Raw genomic sequence first — 12,505 nt, 5'->3', positions numbered from 1 at the left:
GAACCCTTTTTGGTTCCATGTATAACCATGTTGGGTTCCATGTATTGCCCTCTGTGGAAAGGGTTCTACATGGAACCAAAAACAGGTTATCTTATGGGGACAGCCGAATAACCCTTTTTTTCTAAAAGTGTAGGGAATAGGGTGCCATTTGGGCGCAGACTTCGTTGTATGGTCTGCCTACCTACAGTTCTATCTAGGTCATTCTACTACCCTCCCTCTATATTACATGAAATCCTGTACAACTCACTGAAGTGAAACCAAGATTAGACTAATATTATGTGGTTGGATGATTCTCTGTAAAGAAGACAATGCTTACATTGGACACTGATATATTATTACAGTGTGTAGGCCTAACTGAAGTAAAGTTGGGTCATTGGACACTGATATATTATTACAGTGTGTAGGCCTAACTGAAGTAAAGTTGGGTCATTGGACACTGATATATTATTACAGTGTGTAGGCCTAACTGAAGTAAGTTGGGTCATTGGACACTGATATATTATTACAGTGTGTAGGCCTAACTGAAGTAAAGTTGGGTCATTGACACTGATATATTATTACAGTGTGTAGGCCTAACTGAAGTAAAGTTGGGTCATTGGACACTGATATATTATTACAGTGTGTAGGCCTAACTGAAGTAAAGTTGGGTCATTGGACACTGATATATTATTACAGTGTGTAGGCCTAACTGAAGTAAAGTTGGGTCATTGGACACTGATATATTATTACAGTGTGTAGGCCTAACTGAAGTAAAGTTGGGTCATTGGACACTGATATATTATTACAGTGTGTAGGCCTAACTGAAGTAAAGTTGGGTCATTGGACACTGATATATTATTACAGTGTGTAGGCCTAACTGAAGTAAAGTTGGGTCATTGGACACTGATATATTATTACAGTGTGTAGGCCTAACTGAAGTAAAGTTGGGTCATTGGACACTGATATATTATTACAGTGTGTAGGCCTAACTGAAGTAAAGTTGGGTCATTGGACACTGATATATTATTACAGTGTGTAGGCCAAACTGAAGTAAAGTTGGGTCATTGGACACTGATATATTATTACAGTGTGTAGGCCTAACTGAAGTAAAGTTGGGTCATTGGACACTGATATATTATTACAGTGTGTAGGCCTAACTGAAGTAAAGTTGGGTCATTGGACACTGATATATTATTACAGTGTGTAGGCCTAACTGAAGTAAAGTTGGGTCATTGGACACTGATATATTATTACAGTGTGTAGGCCTAACTGAAGTAAAGTTGGGTCATTCCTACAATGTAGTGTCTTTTGGAACTCGTAACTTTAGAAAACATTTCAGAAAAAGGACTTTTGACTTTCAGAGAAACATATTGGTCAAGCTCAGGCACTCACTTTTTTTTTTTTTAACCAGTTAGGTGCATAATCCTAACAGGGTGGAACCTAACAGGGTGGAACCTAACCGGGTGGAAATGTTGAGCCTAAATTAGCCATCGCACTGTGAGTGAGCAAGATAGAAGTAAAAGTAATTTAAACTCAATCAAACATATTTTAAGCTTTTGAAATTTGGTCAATTTCCCTCTATAATTTAGCCTAACAGGGTGGACATTTATGAGTTGGACTAAACATGAAACATGGACAAATAGATCTAACTGAGTGTTTATATTTATTCAGCTTTGCACTGTTGTTTTCTCACCAAATAAATGAAAGGGGTTGTTTTCTTAAATGGAGAATTACAACAAAATAACAGGGTGAAAAGAGATATCAGGGATACACAATCTTTAATAAAATACAACCCCTTTCATGAAAAAAACATTGTTGAGAGAATTTTAACTAGGACTATAAAATAATGAAGAAAGATGAAATATTTGATGGCTTATATTTATTGTGGAAGTTGATGAATAACAGCCAGAGACATGGCAAACACCGACATCCACTACGAAAACAGTTCCAAATGCATTACAATTCAGTTTCAATATCCAGATTTTTGTGTTTAAGGTAAAAGGACACCTGACCTTATATTTAAATCCTTTTGGATTCCACATTTTACACTAAAGAAGAAGTGATATTTCCTGGGGTAAGAAAAGGCACTGCATTGTAGGAATGTATAGTTACCCATTATAGCTTAACAAGGAGATGTAGGAGTTGTAGCTTAACGAGGATATGTAAGAGTTATAGCTTAGCGAGGAGATGTAGGAGTTATACCTAGATGTAGGCTACAAAGCAGCAGTAGTAGGCCTAGTGGTAAGTAGACCTATATTGTGTCTTTGTTGTGTGAAATCTCATGGAAGGCCTATCCCTCACAGTTTCTTGAGAAAGAAATGTCACAGTTTAATAGTAGGCTGTTGCTCAACACTCACAGTGTACTCATCATGGAAGAACTCACCCCCTCAACTAGCTGAGTTTACACAACAATGATATATACACCGAGTGCACAAAACATTAAGAACACCTTAATATTGATTTGCCCTTTTGCCCTCAGAACAGCCATAATTTGTCGAAGAATGGACTCTACAAGGTGTCAAAAGTGTTCCACAGGATGCTGGCCCATGTTGACAAAACTGTGAGAAGCATTGGAGTCAAGTTGGCTGGATGTCCTTTGGGTGGTGGACCATTCTTAATACACACGGGAAACTGTTGAGCTTGAAAACCCCAACAGCGTTACAGTTCTTGACACAAACCTACTACCATACCCCATTCAAAGGCACTTAAATCTTTTGTCTTGCCCATTCACCCTCTGAATGTCACACATACACAATCCATGTCTCAATTGTTTCAAGGCTTAAAAATCCTTCTGGTCTTTAACCTTCATCTACACTGACTGAAGTGGATTTAACAAGCAGCATCAATACGGGATCATAGTTTTCACCTGGTCCATCTGTCATGGAAAGAGCAGGTGCTCTTAATATTTTGTACACTCAAACGAGTGTAGGTGGACTGTAGGCTAACTCCAACTACATCAAGTCACCGTCAGTCAATACTTGTAAAAATGTAAATTCTTTAATTCTTTCCTTGTACCTATGTTTGTTCTGTGTAGCTGCAAGCTTTTCTTTGTTTACTAAAATCTGTATGTTTTGATAAAAGTAGCATTTTACATGAAACCTGCCAAGGGAGCTATTTGTTAACTGAGAAGGAGCAGCCCATCATGGCAGGACAGACTCAGTTTTGGAAGCGGACGTATAGAATGCAATTTTATCAAAATATGCATTCCAAATTCAACTGACAACTCTATTACAATCAGGACAAGCACAGGTACACAGTAAGCGTTAAAGAATGGATATTTATACAAGTATCGTGTGGTGGTGCACGCTTGAAGTCGTAACTTACTACTCCATTGAAAAACTGTGGATTACGGGGTGCAATTTCACAGACGTCACATAAAATTGTTTTTAATCAAAAACGACAGATTTCAGCACCCAAAGAAAAGCCTGCAGTTACAAACATATGCCGCGTTCACGTGCTAGTTGGAACTAGGAAACTACAATTTCCGACTTGCTAACTGGTTGTAGTTATACACGTTAACTGCTTGAACGCGGCACAAGTCGAAAATGTCAGTTTCTTTGATCCGACTAGCACAAGAACGCAGCAATAGGTACAAGGGAAATCATTAAAGGAATAGTTGACCCAAATTATAAAATGACACAATGGTTTCCTTAACTTGTCCATAGACTGCTTACAGGGTATGACAGCAATTCATGCGTCGGTTTAGTTTCCCTGGCACTGGTTCCACATGCTAACGTTTCAGTATTTGTGGCACAAATCCCATTCACATCATGGGAAAATATCTAAAATTGATTGTGAAGCTCAACAAAGTCACTTATAAATGATTTGAACATTATGCACAGAAAAAGCTAATATCGGTCCCATGACTTGTGGTGGCACCATAGAAATAGAATGACTAGAACGAGCGTCCCCATTCAAGTCATAATGGGTGGACAGGCAGCAGTGGCTGTCGGTGCCATTTAATATGAGGGAGGACAATTCTTTATTTTTTATGAGCATAACCTTATTTCTATTACAGCATATTGGATGACTGTCATTCACATTCCATTCACCCAGATCAATGCATCATCGATAGGTTTAGGCTACTACAGGATACATTTTCTCTATACCCATCATGAGGTTGCTACAACCTAGCCTATGAATGACAGTTTACAACGTAGGTACACAGGTCGAGAGAAAAATGTGAGTAATCAAGTTGACAGACAGTGACACATTCAATACCGCCTTGCTCACTCTTGCCTGCATCTAGCTTATTTAGAGTGTAATCATTAGTCCATCAGTTGCAAATGAGTGTTTCTATTGGAGAAATTCAGGTGTTTAGCCCCATTTCGTTTGTTTCTGTTTAAGAAACTTTTTTATTTAAAGTTATTACATTTTCTTGTTTTTCAAATCAACCAACAAAACACATTCCACATTATATTTATATATATATATACATACACACACACACACACACACACACACACCACAAAGAATAATTAAAAAATAAGATATATATATATATTAAAAAAAACTTGCAGCAGCACTATCAAGGTTCTTATTAGCTATTTCCAGCCTTAGCTGAGACGACAAGCAAATAATTTGTTTTTAGATTTTACAGCACCTTACAACATGTATCTGCTCATTTCCCTAATCACCCCATTCACTCTGTCCAATTGGAAATATAGTTGAGTAGTGGAGACCAGAGTATCAAACTTGGGCTCTCTCTTGCGGAGGTCATAAGTGAGCTTTTCAAGAGGGAGAAAGTCAACAATCTGGTCAATCCACATTTTAAATGGAGGAGAGGTATTAGAGAGCCGCAATACAAGAATACATTTCTTAGCAAAGTACGTAATAGTCATAAGCAAATTTTCTCTGTCAGGCTCAAGAACAAAGTCCTGCTGGGCATTAAGATAGATAGATACACGGGGTCATAGCAAACTGTACATCTAGTATTTTCTGTGCAGCAGTATGTATAGATTGCCAAAATCTGTCTCTCTCTCTACAACTCCAAAATACATGCATATAGGTTCCACTTTCAGAGGTACATCTTTTACAGTTAGGAGAAATGTCAGTTTTCATTCTATGGAGTCTCGAAGGAGTGTAATAAAATTTGTACAAAAATTTGTAATTAGATTCTTTCATTTTTACATTAGTAGAGGACCAGTAAACCCTGTCGCAAACCTCCGCCCATAACTCATCACTGATAGTCAGACCTCCACCCATAACTCATCACTGATAGTCAGACCAAGGTCCTTGTCCCAGATTATTTTCAAAGGAGTAAAGGAGGAGTCCACTTTCTCAGAAAGGATTCTATAGATATAAGATATTTTGCCTTTAATGGATTGTGCTGTGACAAGAAGGGTTTCAACTTAATTCAATTGAGTTCTAAACCTCCTCTTGGAAGTAAATGAGGAAATGACATGTCTAATTTGAAGATAAAAAAAAAAAAAAAAAAAGGGATCTTGGCACATTGAATTCACTGCAGAGCTCTTGAAAGGATTTCAGTGTAGTGGTTTTCTGATGAAATAGGTCTGAAAAGGTCCTGATTCCTAGCGTATGCCAAAGATTAAAGTTGGCATCCCTCAGGGCTTTTGGCAAGTCTGAGTTGCCTACTATAGGCGAGAGAACATATTTGGGAGGAAATGCCCAGGTTTTTTTACAGTCCCTCCACGCTAGTAGGGTGCTGTAAATCACAGAGGTTTTGGCTATGTTGCCCACTTCACTAAAGTTATTAATGAATATAATTGAGCTTAGGGGCAATGAACCACAGGATTGGGCTTCTATTTGAATCCACGTTGACTCGTCTGTTTGTGATCCATGTTAGCATGTTGCGGATTTGGGAAGACCAGTAGTACAATTGAAGGGAGGGAAGGGCAAGACCACCCTTAGATTCAGGTTTCAATAGAGTGGAGAACTTGATCCTAGGTTTTTTATTGGCCCATATAAATGTGGTGATGCTTTGGTTAGTTGTTTTGAAAAAGGAAACTGGCAGATAGCATGGTAGCATCTGAAATAAATAGTTCAGTCTAGGGAGGATGTTCATACGGATGACATTAATTCTTCCTACCAAGCTAATTGGGAGGGAGATCCATGTTTGGAGATCGTTCTTGATTCGATCCAGGAGTGGAAGATAATTTTCCTTGAAAAGGCTATTCAGATCTGGTGTTATGAAGATCCCAAGGTATTGAAACCCCTGTGTCTTCCATTGGAATGGACATAGTGTCTTCATAGAGCTGGTGAGTGTAATATTGAGAGGGCAGACAGTGGATTTGTTCAAATGTATCTTATAACCTGAAAACGTGCCATACTGAGCAATTGTGTCTGAAATGGGAGGGATTTCTCAGGGTTGGATATGTAGAGCAATCTTGTGCTGCAGGCCGCCAGCAGAGACACCCATAATACTTGGATTGCTCCTTATCAACTCTGCCAGAGGCTCCGCCCCCAACAAGTAGAGCAGGGGGGACAGCGAGCACCCTTGTCTTGTGCCCCGTCCCAAAGGGAATCTGTCAGAGTTCAGTCCGTTAGTAGTCACCATGGCATTTGGATGAGAGTATAGTGATTTGATCCATTTAATAAAGTTTGGGCCCATATTGAACTTGTCTAAGACTGAGAACAGAAAGCTCCACTCCATCCTGTCGAACACCTTCTCAGCATCCAGTGAAGCGAGCAGGACAGGGGTCTTCTGTGCGTTTACTTGATCAATAATATCAAAAAGACAGCGAATGTTATCAGAAGAGTATCTGTCTCTAATAAATCCAGTTTGGTCCCCTTTTATTATTTTGGGAAGAAGAGTGTTTAGTCTTTTGGCAAGCAATTTGGTAAATACTTTGTAGTCGAAATCCAACAAGCTTCTGGGCTGGAAGGACAAGCAGGATAGAGAGTCCTTGTCTTTTGTGAGCAACACTAATGCGAGCTGTGTGCATTGAGTCTGGGAGAACTCCGTTTTTGAAAAATCCTCATTGGCATGAAAATAGGGCTAAGCTGGGGCCAAAAAGCTTTATAGAACTCTGGGGAATCCATCTGGGCCTGGGGACTTATTAGGTGGCATGGAAGTAATTGCCTCCAGGACCTCCTCAGGAGTGAAGGGGGAGTTAAGATCTTGGTCGGTCTCTGATAATTTAGGTAGTGAGAGTCCCTCCAGGAAGGAGTGGAGTTCTGCCTCCGTGTGTTTTCTCTCAGAGGTATATAGTTTGCAGTAAAAATCATGAAAAGTTAAATTGATATTTTTTGGGTCATATGTGACCTCGTCCTCTGCTGTTCGGATAGCCATGATTGTACTCTGACTGCTCTTTTTTTTAATTGTTCCGGAAAAAAAATGGAAAAAAAACCTGGAACAGTTAGCAACGCACAACGTCTCCCCCTCCCAACCAAAGAAATGCCTCATCCTCTCCGCCCCGCATTGAGTAAATGACAACGTAGCCCCCGTCCAGACCACATTAAAAGAGGGAGAAAATAAAATCAATAGCCCAGTCTACATATACCTCCCCCAAGGGACATAGGGAACCACAAGTAATAAGAGCAACAAAAAAAGGGGAAATAAAAGTAGGCTGAAATGTTAGTAGGCCTAGGTTAGGCTATAGAGCCTATCCCTCTCAGCTAAAGGTAAATAAATATAGATTAGACGGCTATAATGACATTTAGCGGGGGGGGGGGGGGGGTCTTTGGATGTCGGCTATATGTTGTCTTACCTCCTTTAATAATAACAGTAATTGCATTTAGTCATTGGTCCATTTCTCATTGACCAGGATTGTCTTTCAAAAAACGTTGTGACTCTTCGGGAGTTTTGAAGTGTCGCAGGGCTCCTTGGTGAAGAATCCTGAGCTCGTTTGGGTATTTGAATCCCCTAAAGATGCCTCGGTCAATGGAGTATTTCTTCACCCCGTCAAACTCTCGGCGTATTCCAGCTGACAGGTCCTGGTGTAAAGTGAGTTTGGCGTTTCCCACTGTAATGGTGTTGATTTTCGTCGCCTGTAGGACTCTGAGAATCTCAGGAAACGTATGGTGATTGGGTGCGGTGGTTGTCTGGCTGCTGGTGGGGGCCTCAGTGCTTGGTGGGCTCTCTCGAGTTCTATGGGCCTGTCGGTGGACAGGTGGAGCCACTCGGGGAGTTTGTCTTGCAGGTAGCGGATCAGTGGCATGTTTCCCTCTTCTTTTTCGCCCAGATTTAATAGAACACAATTATTCCTTCGCCCCGTTTTCCAGGTCCTCTGTTTTCTCTTCCAGATGCTCCATTTTCTTTTTAGCATATGCTATTGTTTCCATGGCGTCTGTCAATAAGTTTTCCATGGATAGGATTCGCCCCTCTGCCTCGTCCAGGGGCCCCGCGTTTATGGTTATCTTGTTGTTGATGTCAGGCAAAGTATTTTCCAGGATTGTCACCTTGCCCCCTATCGCACTGAGCTGAGAGTTAATGGCATCTAATTTAATGTTGAGTTCTGTACGTTGGGATCTCAGCTCAGAAAGGATGTCTTCGACAGAGTGCGATGTTGGCATTCGTTGGGCCTCTGAAGCTAGCTGCTTCTTGGAGGCTTTTTCCGTCGCCAATGCTCGAGTCCGGGTAAAAATGGCACCTGTAATGTCGCCGCCATGACTTTTTGACTAAAGCTAAAGGAGTTTAAACTTGAAGTGGAGATAAGATTAGGAATTGTAAACTACTTGTGCAGAGTTCTTAGTTGCGGCCATCTTGTTCAAGGGTCACGTGATCCCCCCCCAAGAAACGTTTTTCAACAGAATCGGCGGAATGAATACACCCCTGACCACACGCAAACACAGTTCACTTTCATAGCAGCCACATACAATCAGCATGATCACTTTGCTCGTTAATTCCTTCTCACATCTTCGCGCTCTCCTCCTCTCAATTTTTCCCCTTTGTTTGTGGACTTCAGTGCACAACAGATCAGCTGTCTGTAACCAGGTGAAAAAACCTTCCAAACCATCATAACAACTACACACAGCCTACATCTTTGTCACCATATTAGCTAACATCATACTCATAAACAACATAGCTACTAGAACTAAAGCATAGTAATCGCTACAAATCATGCAGTACAGTCATCAAGAAGTTTAGCAGTTACACCTGCCGGCTCCAGTGGCAATAAATTAATCAAACCAGAAGCTTACCTTGACTTGGAAAAAAGTTCCAGTGTTGGATAGCCATAGCCTGCTAGCTAACATGGCATCCCTCTCTGTTTGAGCAGTGTTTGAGTAGGCTAAACTATCTAGCTGCATTCGCTAACTAAGTAAGTGAACGTGGAGAAAATACAACAAAATATAATGCTTGCTTATTCATTTTTTAGGAAATGAAATTGTTCAAAACTGTTCAACTATTGTCTTTCTCTTTGAGTCAACTACTCACCACATTTTATGCACTGCAGTGTTAGCTAGCTGTAGCTTATGCTTTCAGTATCAGATTAATTATCTGATCCTTGGGTGGACAACATGTCAGTTCATGCTTCAAGAGCTCTGATAGGTTGGAGGACCTCATCCGGAAGTTGTTATAATTACTGTGCAAGTCTATGGAAGGGGGTGAGAACCATGAGTCTCCTAGGTTTTGTATTGAAGTCAATGTACCCAGAGGAGGACGGAAACTAGCTGTCCTCCGGTTACACCATGGCGCTACTCTACAGAGTGCTGTTGAGGCTACTGCAGACCTTCAATGCAAAACAGTGTGTTTTAATCAATTTACGTTAATATATTTAGTATAGTGTTATATAAAAAAGGTTACCTTTAATGTTTCGCTATTTTTATGAAATTCAATTCTCTGAGGAGCCTCCACTAACTGTCACTTTTTGAGTGTACTCATGCTTAGGTTTATGATAGGAAGGTTAAGACAATGGAGTCACAATAATGCAGAGGGTCTACCGCTCTGAATCAACCATGGGACCAGCTCAAGCATAGTAGCTATGCTGCTTAGGCAGAACGCAAGCGGTCTGAAGCAGATCATAAGGTTGGTGAAGAATTGCAATTGAAGCTAATGCAAGACAAAATACATCTATCCAGCTAGTTAACATTGTAATCTTCAACCTACACGTTAAGACAACGTGGTTCTAATATCCCATAACGCTTTGCAACTCATGGGGCCAGCTTTGTAAATTAGAAACTGCCCTCGTAGTCAATTTGTCTATAGGCGGTAGGCTACACTCTTCTCGTTCAGATCACGCTGGAACCTTGTATGGAAGATATCCATATTACAGGGATTTACACTAGAGCTATCCCTCAACAGGCCTTACAATCCCCGGCCTAAAGTGGACACTTTCTCCGCGCCAAATACGATAACTTTACTTCGCAGAGAACGACAATATGTTTCAATTTGATGTGCGACATAAGAGATACGCACTTGCAACAAAGTAGACTACACAATTGCTGGATTGTCTGGGGAAATGTGTATTGTTGCTTAATCGGAGTTACAATAGTAACTCGATCCCATAACTTTCTCGCGCTTCTTAAATAATTAATTGAGACAGACGTTGTACATTTTGATAGATACTGACACTAGACGAACGACAAACTGCTCGACCACCGGTAGCCTAACCTTTCCTAAACTATCTGAAACAATGCCCACCTGTATTAAAAACGAAGGCTTATTTCAAACAAGATTGCTAGAGACTGGCAATGCGCCTTCGCCAGTGACTCATCTTATCGTGGACTGTGATGAGGGAGCAAATTACGGAACTGCGTGTACCAAAACATGACCCAGAAGTCAAGAGTCCTTATGTAAACGGACATAAAGAAAGTGCTTACCGCGCAATTATATAGCACCATATGATTTAGCTACAGATTTCAGACAAAGGGATGGCGATTTCCCAACAAATAGGCTACAGTGATACATTTAGCTTGCTTGGTGAGTCACATGTAACAGTTATAGCTGAACACATTGACGTGTTGGCATGCACCGACGTTAATACTTCACCACTCGTTCACAACAAATATGAGCATTAGGCAACCAGTCGATGTACTATTAGGCTATAGCAACAAAACACCACGGCTATTAAAAGCAAACGCTGTGAAAAACAGTGTCAGACAATCAAAATTAGCTTCGCTGTCAGTAACTGCCTGGCATTATTGGTGTCGACTCGATTCGTAGAAAACATGTTACCGATTGGAATCGGAACATTAACATTCTCGCGACACAATCACTAATATTATATATCTTCAAAATCAATCGTGATCGGCTTTCTCAATAGTAAAATAGACTCACATAGCTGAATAGTTCCATCGCTGTCTGTGCGCCACATAGGAACGGGGGAAAGCTGTAACACCATGACTAAGCATTGTACAAAACTGATTCTCACTGCCAAAATAAGAGTGGGCCCCAATACGAGTCTGCTGGCCTCCGTAGACAAGTATGAGCGGTGAACCGCGAGCGGAGGGAGGGGACTTTTACGGAAGAGGAGTTCTGAGAATAAAGGAAGCGGGACTAGTTCTGCAACGTTCTCAACGCGCTTCTGACTATCAAATATTGACAAAATTAGCCCAATTTTCTCAAAATATACATTAGAAAGTCGTATTCGAAGAAATTGTACAATCCGTTAAATAAATGTGTGTGCACTTTACAGAAATAAGGAATACAGCTTTGAATGAAGTGCAGGCTGTGCACATTTCAATAAAGCTGAGTTACAAGTTCACACAGAAACAAAGCACAGGGAAAAGTGAATGAATCGTAACAATAAACTACAGTAGATTGAATGAATGACGCTAGCTTTTACACTGACGATGCATCTTTTTCTTTGAATGAATGACGTCATTTTGAAATAGACAGCTGTTCAGTTGAATAGGCCTATATGAAAATATACATTTAGTTACATTCATCAACCCCATAATAACATGATCATATGGCTCACCTGATATAGCTCACTTCATATTCCCATGGATTTGAACCTTTGGGTACATTTTCCATTCAATTTCACGATATGATTATTGTACAACTGGACACGTAATATATGCTGCTTGTTCCAGGTGCGGAAGGTGCTGACACACCAATACATATTGTTCTTCCCTAAACAGTGTTCTGTCTAGAGAAAATACGTAATTCCAGCAAGTACTGTAAATTCCAGAACAGAGCCACAAGGTGGCACTGAAAGCTTAGTTTGTTATGCTGGGCACACACTACACTTACCCCATGTCATTGTCCCAAATATTCTATTCCTCGCATCCTCAACCCCAGGATGTGGGTGCTCGCATTACACGATCATTTCCTAGTTGATCCTGCCTGGTGTTCTACAGAGTGAATTGAAGGTGAAAACGTAATATTGACAGCTGCATCCTCTCCACAGCTCCACCAATAAACCCCGCATATTTCTTCAATTTCTCTTCTTAAAATATGATTTCAAACCTAAACCTAACTACACCGTTAACTTTAGACCTAACCTTAACCTTAAATGAACACCACCAATTGTTATTTTTGTTTTCATAATTTTTATGATATAGCCAGTTTTGACTTTCTGGCTGTGGTAACTAGTGACAACATGCGTGTTGTTGTAGCGTTCCTCTTCGCCATCATGTGCTTAGTGCTCATTGGCTATTGGCATTATTTATTGTCCAATTG

General features: G+C 40.4%; 1 protein-coding gene across 3 annotated transcripts in view; it reads right to left on the bottom strand.

Moving 5' to 3' along the window:
• LOC115147367 (kelch-like ECH-associated protein 1) overlaps positions 1 to 11,893 on the bottom strand; it is a 28,320-nt gene extending 16,427 nt beyond the window's left edge. The window contains exon 1 of one of the 3 annotated variants that reach the window (XM_029689579.1): positions 11,802 to 11,893. The gene's annotated coding sequence lies outside the window, so the exon portion shown is untranslated. Of the gene's footprint in view, positions 1 to 10,522; positions 10,695 to 11,158; positions 11,295 to 11,801 lie in introns of those variants that run through there. The other 2 variants (XM_029689578.1, XM_029689580.1) reach the window with 2 other exon arrangements.
• Between the last annotated feature and the right edge of the window lie 612 nt (positions 11,894 to 12,505).

Source organism: Salmo trutta, chromosome 14 (genome assembly GCF_901001165.1).
Source record: "Salmo trutta chromosome 14, fSalTru1.1, whole genome shotgun sequence".
NCBI lineage: Eukaryota > Metazoa > Chordata > Actinopteri > Salmoniformes > Salmonidae > Salmo > Salmo trutta.
This window is presented reverse-complemented; position numbering and strand designations above follow the sequence as displayed.